General features: G+C 33.5%; 1 non-coding gene across 1 annotated transcript; it reads right to left on the reverse strand.

Annotated features, from left to right (window-relative positions):
* Nucleotides 1-393: 393 nt before the first annotated feature.
* Nucleotides 394-518, reverse strand: LOC144309307 (small nucleolar RNA SNORD22). Its single transcript, XR_013375353.1, has one exon. It is a non-coding gene; the product is annotated as a small nucleolar RNA SNORD22 (small nucleolar RNA).
* Between the last annotated feature and the right edge of the window lie 11,206 nt (nt 519-11,724).

Below are 11,724 nucleotides of genomic sequence, written 5' to 3' on the forward strand. Positions count from 1 at the left end.
AGATTGTGCCCTTTGTTTTTTTTTTTTTTAAGGTTAAACTTTTATTCAGCAAGGCTCAAACAATTACATGCTAATTTCCAGCTAGGTTGTACCAAAAATGACTTAAAAATTTCCTTTTGGGGTGATCCTGGAGTTCTGGGATTGAGTCCCTCATTGGGCTCCCTGCATGGAGCCTGCTTCTTCCTCTCTCTCTGCCTGTCTCTGCCCCCGCCCCCGCCATGTTTATCTCATGAATAAATAAAAACCTTTAAAAAATTTCCTTTTGGTATCCCTGAAGAACTGGATTCCTGTTATAGAAAAGCTTTGTTCTTTCTTTAGACCTACAAAGAAGTATGTACAGTTGACTTCACCAAATGATTTATTCCCTTTTCCCATATTTAGAAATCCCTTATGATCCCTCAAACAGTTCCTTCTGGAGCAAGTCTCCTTCTTTCCCCCAGCCAGCCCCAGTGGGTTCACCTTTACAGGCTCTGAGACTAGGACAGGAAGTAAGACATGTGACTGTTTCTTCACTGGGAAGAGATTGTGCCATTTGAGGCAACATGGATGGACCTAGAGATTATTATGACAAATAAAATCAGTCAGATTAAGAAAGACAAATACCATATGATTCCACTCATAAATGGAATCTAAAAACAAATGAATAAACAAAAAAGCAGAATAAGACCTATAAATACAGACAACAAACTAATGATTGCCAGTGGGGAAAGGGGTGGGAGTTGAGCAAAATGTGTGATGGGGAGAGGGAGATACAGGTTTACAGTTATGGAATAAATAAGTCACAGGAATAAAAGTCACAGAATAAGGAACATAGTCAATAATATTGCAATAGCACTGTAATAGGACAGATGATAGCTACACTTGTGGTGAACATACCATAATATATAAACTTAACAAATCACTAAGTTGTACACCTGAAAACCAAAGTAACATCATGTGTCAACTATACTCAAATAAAAATAAAGAATGAAGATGACAAAATAGAGTATTTCCTGTAATCAAAATAAAGAAGAAAAGAGCAAGTGTTGAAGAGAATGTGGGAAAATTGGAATCCTTGTGTACTGTTAATAGGAATGTAAAATGGTGCAGCTGCTATGAAAAACAATATGAATATTGCTTTAACCTACATTGAGAGGTAATCAGTCAAGTTCCATAGTTTATATTCAGCTTCATTTTGGTGTTATATAATCTATGGATTTGGGAAAATATTTAATGGTATGTATAAATCATTAAAATATTAAACATAGTCTTTTTCACTGCCCCTTAAATTCTCTGGGCTTTGCCTAATCATGATTATCCCTATCGTCATCCTTGACAACTGCTGAACTTTCTATTGTCTCTACATTTTGCCTTTTTCAAAATGTCATATGCTTGGTATCATACAGTATGTAGTCTTCTTAAGTTGGCTTCTTCCATTTAGTAATATGCATTTAAGTTTTTTGTCCATGTCTTTTCATGGCTTGATAGTTCTTTTTTAAGTGCTGAATAATATTCCATTGTCTGGAGGTACTTGTTTATCCATTTACCTATCAATGGACATATTTGTTGCTTTCAAGTTTTGGCAATTATGAATAAAGCTGCTATAAATATCCATGTGGAGGTTTCTGTGGACATAGTTTTTCTAACTCCTTTGGGTAAAATTAGGAAGTATCTTTGCTGAGTCTTATGATAAGTGTATATTTAGCTTTGTAAAAAAACAAGTCTTTCAACAAAGCTGTACTTTATTTTTTTAATTTATATCAGTTCCTGTTGCTTCACATTTTTAAAAATATTTTATTTATTTATGAGAGAGAGAGAGAGAGAAGCAGGTGCCATATAGGGAACCTGACGCAGGACTCAATCCCGAGACTCCAGGATCATGCCCTGGGCCAAAGTCAGGTGCTAAACCATTAAGCCACCCTAGGATCCCCAGGTTTTCCTATTCTATTACTGGTCACTCTGTCAGTTTCTGTTCTTGAGTCTCTGTTTTTGTGGGCCATGATTCTCTATATTTTCCTGTCTGTCTCTCTAGTATTAAGGGTGGTGGTTTTTCCTGTGTCTTTCCCTCTGTTATGGATCCAAAGAAGAGTTTTTGACTTTTAGCCTGTGCAGAAATCAGAGAGGGGTAAAACCATAAAAGACTCTTAATCATAGAAAACAAAGTGATGGTTCCTGGAGAGGAGGAGAATGGGTAAAAGGGACAACTGGATGATGGATATTAAGGAGGATATGTGATGTAAAGAACACTGGGTATTATATAAGACTGATGATCACTGACCTCTACCTCTGAAACTAATAATATATTATATGTTTACTAATAGAATTTAAATTTAAGAATAAATAAATTTTAAATTAAAAAAAAGAGATCAGGAATAAGACAAGTGTTCATTTTCACTGCTCCTATTCAATATAGTACTAGAAATTCTAGCCAGAGTAATCAGACAAGAAAAATAAGTAAATAAAAGGCATCCAGATTGGAAAGGAAGAAGTAAAATGTCTCTGTTTGCAGATGATATTATTTTAAATGTGTAAAATTCTAAAGACTCCATCAAAAACTATTAGGACTCATAAATAATTTCAATAGTTTTAGGAAGCAAATTCACTATACAAAAATCACTAATTTCTATACAGTAACAATATACTATCCAAAAAGAAAACAACCCCATTTATAATACCATAAAAAACAATAAAATTATTAGGAATTAATTTAACCAAGGAGGTAAAATATCTGTGCAGAAACTGAAAACTATAATACCATGATGAAAGAAATTGATGAGTCAAATAAATAGAAAGATGTTCTGTGTTCATAGATTGGAAGAATTACCATTGTTAATATGTTCATACTACCCAAAGTAATCAATAAATTCAATGCAATCCCTATCAAGATTTCTTTCACATAAATAGAAAAAGATCTTAAAAATTATATGGAACTGCTGAATACCTCAAAAAGAGAAAGCAAGATGAGATAGAAGAACAGAGATAAAAAAAAAAGAAGAACAGAGATAGTGCCATCACACTTCTTGATTTTAAATTATATTACAGAACTACAGTAATCAAAACACTACATATTAGTTTCTATTACTTGAAAGGTAAATGTCTGGGTTAATGCATCACTTGTCATGTTCCTTTACAACTAATCATGACTTAATTTTTAAATATAGCTGAAATATTCTGAATATAACTTGTTCTTTCAATTAATATGAAGCTGAATATTGATAGAAAGTGTATGATAGGGATCCCTGGGTGGCGCAGCGGTTTAGCGCCTGCCTTTGGCCTAGGGCACGATCCTGGAGACCCGGGATCGAATCCCACGTCGGGCTCCCGGTGCATGGAGCCTGCTTCTCCCTCTGCCTGTGTCTCTGCCTTTCTCTCTCTCTCTCTCTCTCTCTCTCTCTGTGTGTGTGTGTGTGACTATCAAAAATAAATTAAAAAAATTAAAAAAAGAAAGTGTATGATAAATGCACTACAGAAAATTGTGATAAACTCATTTCAAATTTATTATCAAAAGTTACCAATGGGTATGATACTGACAGACAATTCTAATGTATTTCCCTAATTTATCACATTTCCACTATTGAAATGATTAGTTTATAGTATATGTCTCCTAAAATCACCACTGCTACCTTATATATCTTCAGTGCACATTTATGAAGAAAAAATGCAATTGGAGAACTATTTCACTTGATTACTTTAAATTCTGCCAATCTACCAACATTTATTTGTACATTTTCTCCATTCTCTCCTTTTATAATAGAAATGTCTCTTATTTTATGTAAAGCCAAAACTTCTATTTGATCCCTTTCCTTTGGTCATACTCTCTTCATCCTTGTATAAACACCTGCCTTATAGACATTTTTATATGGATGTCTAATAGGTATTTCCAACCTAACATTGATCTAATTAAAAAAAAACATTGACCTGATTGAACTCTAAGATGCTGGGTTGTTTTCTTGTTATTCAATTGTCCTAGTTTATTTCTGTCTCGGGGACTTTGTTATTGCTATTCCTCCTATTTGTAGAACTATTATTTCAGATGCCTTCACAGATTTTTCTCATTATAATTCATGTCTTACCTCAAAGTTTGACTCATCCAGAGAAGTCTTAGGCAACATCTCAAGCTAAAATAATTATCCCCCCAAATTATTGGTTACATTCTATTGTACTGCTTTGTTTTATTGACATCATAAAACTTATTGGTACTTGATATTATCCTATTTATTTATTTGTTTGTTTTGTATTAATTGTGATCTCTGCCTATTAGAATGTAAGATACTTTAGGGTAGGTGTTGTATCATTCTAGTACCTTCATGTATCCAAAACATCTATAACATTGTCTGGCACATAATAGGTCGATATAATTATTTTTTCAACTGACTTGCTCCTTTAAAAAATAAAAACCCTCAATGTTCACATAAGTATCTGGGAAAATGAAATAATGAAATATTCTATAGAAGCAGATTATATGACAAATGTGGGCAACTTATGGATAATATTATTCCGAGATCATTATAATGTAGATTGATTTTGATTTCACTTTGTCAAATATATATGTGTTTATAAAGTATATATACTTTATTGCAAATGATTCATAAAGAGAGCTATCTTATTTTTTTAAAGAGAGCTATCTTAATGCAAATATTTTTTATAACAGTCTTTTTATTTGCATCAAGGTCATGGTGACACTTCACATTTTATTTTAGAACTATATCATTAGAATTATGATAATAATTCCTAAAACAATGGAAAACCATATTTATCTCATTTTATTTGCCCTCTAAGCAGCAGAATTATCAGAATCAGATGCATACACATTTGTGAAATTAGAGATACATTAAAAATTTAAGTTTGTTTTTTAAGTTGGTTGCATTATTCTACTAATTTCTTAAATTTGCCTAGGGCTGTAATCAAGACTAATACAAAAAATAAATATAATGTAGCAGAAGACTTCTTCTGCTTAATGCAGTCCCTACTTGAACTGTTTTACACATATAAGGCTTTTATCATCTATATACACTGTCTTCACATACTGAAATTACAGTATTATAAATTTATTCTCTACCTTTACAATTCAGCCAAACCTACTTCATGAATATACTTAGAATGTCATATTGTGTGTTTCTTTTCCCTGAATCTACAACATTGGGGTTAGATATTTATCTTATATATACATTTGTCATACCTTTATGAAAGCATTTATCAGATTTATTAAAACTTTTTACTTCAATACTATTTTCATCTAATACTATCTACTAAATCCAATAGGTACTCACTCAACTAACCTCACTGTGCTGAAATAAATTTTGACTTCTTGTGGTGTGGTAAGGTTAAATTACTGGTTCTCAAGACATATTCTCTTATCCTTATAATCAATAAGTCACATGAAGAATTGAATTCATGACCTTTGTAGTCCCACATTCTCTTATCAGATGAGTTACCTTTACTCTGATATCATAATATTTGTTCTTCTTTCTAAAGATTTTATTTATTCATTCATGAGAGACACACACACACAGAGAGGCAGAGACATAAGCAGAGGGACAAGCAGGCTCCACACAGAGAGCCTGATGTGGGACTCAATCCTGGGACTTTAGGATCACACCCTGGGCCAAAGGCAGGAGCTCAACCACTGAGCCACCCAGGCGTCCCAATAGTATTTGTTCTTAACTTGTATCACACATATAATCACAGTAAATCATCATAGTGATATATCAGGATGGCTGTTCAAAGTTATGGTCCCACTATTCCTTTGTTTATTTATCCCTTTACCATTTCACCAACATGTGAACATCTATATTCCTTACTTTTACTTTCCTGATATTACTTTCAACAATTGCGGCAGTTGGGATAGCATATAGAGTATTATGACTAATTATAATTTCTGTGGAACTATTTTAGAAATGATATAGAATATGAAATTTACACTACTCAGGCTATCATGTTGTGACCTCAGAAGTAATATTTTGCCTAAAAGTCAATAAGTTATTCTAACCTGTCTTCTTCAAAGGCTCAGTTTTCAAACTGTTCTTAATAAGAACTTCGGGGGATTCGACTAAATTTAACTTGAATTTATTTTTATTATGTATATATTGAAAACTATTCATGAAAATGCACATAGTCAAATGTATATGCACTGGATTATTATTGTGCAGATTTTAATAATACAAATCTTTCCCTGATATTTTTGCATAGAATTTAAATTATTTTCAATAGGAACTTGAAAGTTATGCATGAATTTTTATTATAATTCAAATCTTTGCATGTTTGTTCATACAAAATTGTATGAATAAGTGCATTTATGCAGCACATGAAATGTGTTCAATAAAAATACCCATCATCCTCAAGTACTAAAACTAATTACTTTAAAAAATAAAACTAATTACAATACTTTATTATTAATTGTTAATTGGGACGATGAAATTGACTTTTATTACATGACATGATTTTGTGCTAAATAGAGGCACCTGAGAAGAACCTGAAAAATAAGGGTTTTGTTGCTAAGGTGAAAAACTCCTATTCAGAGTCAAACTATCATGCTAAGCATCTAATAAGGTATCTCATACAGTGGTTAGCTAATAGTTGGTACTTGATAAATAGTTTTCTACCAGAGTGGGGAGTCATATTTATATTTGCATGTTTCGTGAAGGAGAGATAGCAAACGGAGCATAGTACTCTGTCCCTTATCTACATTTGCTTAGGTTACATTTAAAACATTTCAAATCTGCCTGAATAAATTTTCATATTTTGTGTCATCATTTCTGTGACTATTGTTAATAGTGGTCTTGTAAACTTCTCTTGATCATTATTGATGTCTAAAAAAATATAGCAATAAAAAGAAACTTAGTTTCCATAGGATTTTTTTTTTACTTTGACATATTAATAGATAAATACGTATTTTGCGTCCTTTAATGCAGAGACTGCTAGTTAAGCTTTTGGCATTATGTTTTATATGCCAACAGTATAAAAAGAGTTATACTGGCATTGCCTCCAGCTAATATAGCCTTTAACATTGAATTTTCATGGCTATTAAGAATCATTGTGAGGGAGTTGGTAGTTGGTTCAGTCAGTTAAGTGTCTGCCTTCGGCTCAGTTCATGATCCCAGCATCCTGGACGGAGCCCCAGGTTCCTTGCTCAGCTGGGGGAGCCTGCTTCTCCCTCTCCCCACCCTTCCGCTCATGCTCTCTCTCACTATCTCTCTCTCTTAAGTAAATAAAATCTTTTTAAAAAGAGTTACTGTGTAAATGTATAAGAAGTGTATAAATATTGTGATATGTCAAAAATGTAAAAACGTAAATATATAACGTACACATATTACAATTTTTAACTTCAAATTATATTTAATATTTCCAGTATTTCTGCTTATAACTAGGCAAAAATAGCATTACATATGCAACAACATTTTTTAGGCCTCGAAAATGAATACAAATGACTTTTCCTGTGATTATTGATTTTCATTCTGTATATTGAGAGATAAAATGGAAAGGCATATGATTTTCCCCCCTATTTTCAGTGTCAGCAGAAGAGTTTCCTTGGGTGGTTATTGTTCAATCCCAAATCTACCATTTACTTCTTTTAGCCATTCTTAAATTATTTTTCATTATCCATAAAGATAAAGATAGTAAAAATAGGTTAACATGGTTATATATTGCCATATGACACTGATGTGAATCTGGGCATGGGAAGTACAGGAGTAATCCTTTACCTTACAGGGAAATGCAAAGATAACTTTAATGGTTAGCAGCAAAATTCCTCTGAGATAATCATGTCCATTTTATTGGCTTTTGATGTGGCATTATTTAGCACTTTTATGAATTATAAAAATAATAGACACACTTTTTAAATTACAATGAATTAAAACTTAAATTTGCCAAAGAAATAAATGTAAATAATTACTGAGCTGTTTACAACCATAATGGTTATTTTTTCCTTGAAGCATGATTTGCATACAATAAATATATAATGTTTAAAAAAGTTTGCAGGCTTAAATTTGGCTGGATATGGCTTCACAGATCTCCCTTTCTCTTTGCACCCCCCCCCCTTTATAAGAAGTTCTGAGAAACCTAATCCCTGGTCATGCAATTAATCAGATCAATAGTGCACATATGCTGGTATCCATCTGCTAAAAGCTGTCATAAATGACACTGCCTTATAACTGAATTTCAGAATTATTTGGCATGCCTGCCACATAGCTCACCTTCTGTTTCAGGTTATAAAATATATGCTTAAATTTTTCCCATTTTTGTGACAACAATTTATATAACTAATGTACCAGACATTTTCACTTAAATGTTCAAATTCTTTGACTATGTAGTGTTTGCTGGAGTTAAAACTTTCTCAGAGGACATAGGAGTTTCTGTGCTGATTTTCCACTTTTGTTATAATAATAGAATAAAAATTGTTGTGCTTTCCTTAACGTTTGGCCTCTGTATTTTGGGTTAGGTGTAGTAAGTGGCAAAGTAGTAGCTAAAAAAAGTAAAAGTGAATTTAAAACATTTTATTTGAAGATGACTTTGGTGCCATATCTGGGCCAAGAGTCTATCTCCAGTAAAAGAAGAATTTATTTCCTGCCTTGAAGCAGAAAAGGGGGAGTTTTTCCTGCATTTATTGCTTCTTAATTACCTCTACTCAAAATATTTTTTATGACAAAAAGGTGCATTTTGGGGCAACATATACTGCTGTCCTTTAAGGCTTGAGAAAATATTTTATTAATTTTTAACACAATGTTATTTATATACATTGCTTGACTTCTACAAGTAATTGCCACTTACCCACCAATATTTTATCCTACTCCTTATCTTAAAAACATCAAAAAAGACACATTGCATGGTTGACAAATGAAATACTTTTACTAGTGATGTATCTACTCCAAAGAAAATGTAAGCAATGTGAGGTTATTTATTGGCAGTAAAACGAAACATATTAGGGAACAAGTATATCTAAGAAAAACAAAAATATAAGTCCACTGTTGGAACACATTTATTGGTGACTGAAAACAAAATAAAAAAAATAACACATTTACTGACTTCTTATTTTGTTTCAATTTTCTTTACCAAGGAGGATCAAATTCAATATGGTAAAGATGGAATGGACATTGAGTAAAAAAATGTAGAAATGTAGAATGGATAACAAGTTATATAAGAGACTTTTGGTGACAAATTGTGTGTTCCAAATGCATTTCCTTGATTAAACATATTATATGCCAGGATATTGATACCTCGGAATACAGAGATAAACACAGCTAACCATATTTGAAAAGTCAACAGAGAGAGGATGTGATTTTATGAAAGATCAGATCAGAAAAAGAAGTCAAATTTCTTTCTTTTTCTTTCTTTCTTTCTTTCTTTCTTTCTTTCTTTCTTTCTTTCTTTCTTTCTTTCTTTCGGGAGGGAGAGGGCCAAAGGGAGAGGGAGGAAAAGAATCTTAACTAGGCTCCATGCCCAGCACAAAATCCAATGGGGGGGGGGGCAGGGGGGGCTAAATCTCATGACCCTGAGAATATGACCTGAACTGAAATCAAGAGTTAAATGCTTAACTGACTTAGCCACCTCGGTGACCCAAGAAGTTGAATTTATATTGAAAAATAGGATAGTTTCTGCAGTTATACATTGCTCAGAAGGTAATAGCAAAACTCTCATTTACTTCTTTTTTTAAGATTTTATTCATTTATTCAAAGAGACGAGAGAGAGATAGAAATAGAGATAGAGATAGAAATAGAGAGAGAGAGAGAGAGAGAGAGAGAGAGGCAGAGACACAGGCAGAGGGAGAAGCAGGCTTCATTCAGGGAGCTCGAGGTGGGATTCGATGCCGGATCTCTGAGATCATGCCCTGGACTGAAGGTGGTGCTAAACCACTGAGCCACCTAGGTTGCCCCTCTCATTTACTTCTAACCAAAAAGTGCAGATAGGAAATTTTTACACATTAGCAGAGATAGACAAATAGGTTCCAGATTTTTGCAGGTAACAGACTTAGATAAATACCCATATCATAGAGCCTATAAGTGGCATATAGGACTCAAGCATATATCATATCTAATTACAGAGCTTTCATACTTAACTATTGCTATATAGAGTTTGGATAAATAGCCAGCCAAATTTCTAGACTGGTTTATTGAACATATAATTATGTATGAGAACAGGTGTATCATTGAATCATTAATATTAAATCATTAATATTAAAAATATTAATATGAATATGGGGACCCCTGGGTGGCGCAGCGGTTTAGTGCCTACCTTTGGCCCAGGGCGCGATCCTGGAGACCCGGGATCGAATCCCACATCGGGCTCCCGGTGCATGGAGCCTGCTTCTCCCTCTGCCTGTGTCTCTGCCTCTCTCTCTCTCTCTCTCTCTCTCTCTCTGTGACTATGATAAATAAATAAAAAAATTAAAAAAAATTAAAAAAAAATATTAATATGAATATGGCCTATCACAATGACAAATGAAAAAATAAATTTTTCCAAGCAATGATTAATATATTGGTTTCAATGTCAATAAAGAAAGTAGTTGGGGAATCCCTGGGTGGCTCAGAGGTTTAGCACCTGCCTTCGGCCCAGGGCATGATTCTGGAGTCCCAGGATCAAGTCCCATGTCAGGCTCCCTGCATGGAGCCTGCATGGAGCCTGCTTCTCCCTCTGCCTGTGTCTCTACCTCTCTCTCTCTATGTCTCTCATGAATAAATAAATAAAATCTTTAAAAAAATAAATAAAGGGAGTGGTTTGTGATTATTCATTCAAAAACACTTCATGCTCATGAAGTGGAAGAATAAATATTGTTAAAATATCTATGTTATTGAGAGAAATATACACATTCAATACAATCCCTATAAAATACCATTGACATTTTTCACACAGCTGGAACAAATAATCTTAAGATTTGTATGGACTCAGAAAAGACTCTAAATAGCCAAGAGAATGTTTAAAAAGAAAACCAAATAACAAGGCCTGAATTGAAGCTATATTACAAACCTGGGATCATCAAGACATCATGGTACTGTCACAAAAACAGACACATAGACCAAAGGAACAGAATAGAGAACCTAGAAATGGACCCTTAACTCTATGGTCAACTAATGTTCACAACTAATGTTCACAAAAGCAGGAAAGACTAACCATTGAAAAAAGGACAGTCTCTTCAATAAATGGTGCTGGGAAAATTGGACAGCCACATGGTAAAGAATGAAACTAGACCATTCTTTTACACCATCCACAAAAATAAATGAAAATGTATGAAAGACCTAAATATGAGACAGGAATCCATAAAAATCCTAGAGGAGTACACAGGCAGTAACCTTGACCTCAGCTGCAGCAACTTCTTGTAAGACATGTCCTTAAATGCAAGGGAAACAAAAGCAAAAATGAACTATTGTGACTTCCTCATGATAAAAACTTCTGTACAGTAAAGGAAACAGCATAACTAAAAGGCAACCTACAGAATGGAAGAAGACATTTGCAAATGACATATAGATAAAGGGCCAATACTCATGATCTTTAAAGAGCTTATCAAACTCAACACTCAAAATATGAATAATCATGTTAAAAATGGTCAGAAAATAACAAGACATTTCTCCAAAAAAGATATACAAATGACCAACAGACACATGAAAAAATGCTCAACATGTCATCATGACAGGTCCTTGTCATCAGGGAGGTACAATCAAAACCACAATGAGATACCACATTATACCGCTGAGAATGGCTAAAATTAACAAGACTGGAAACAATAAATGTTGGCAAGCTTGTGGAGAAAGGGGA

This window comes from Canis aureus, chromosome X (genome assembly GCF_053574225.1).
Source record: "Canis aureus isolate CA01 chromosome X, VMU_Caureus_v.1.0, whole genome shotgun sequence".
NCBI classification, from domain to species: Eukaryota; Metazoa; Chordata; class Mammalia; order Carnivora; family Canidae; genus Canis; species Canis aureus.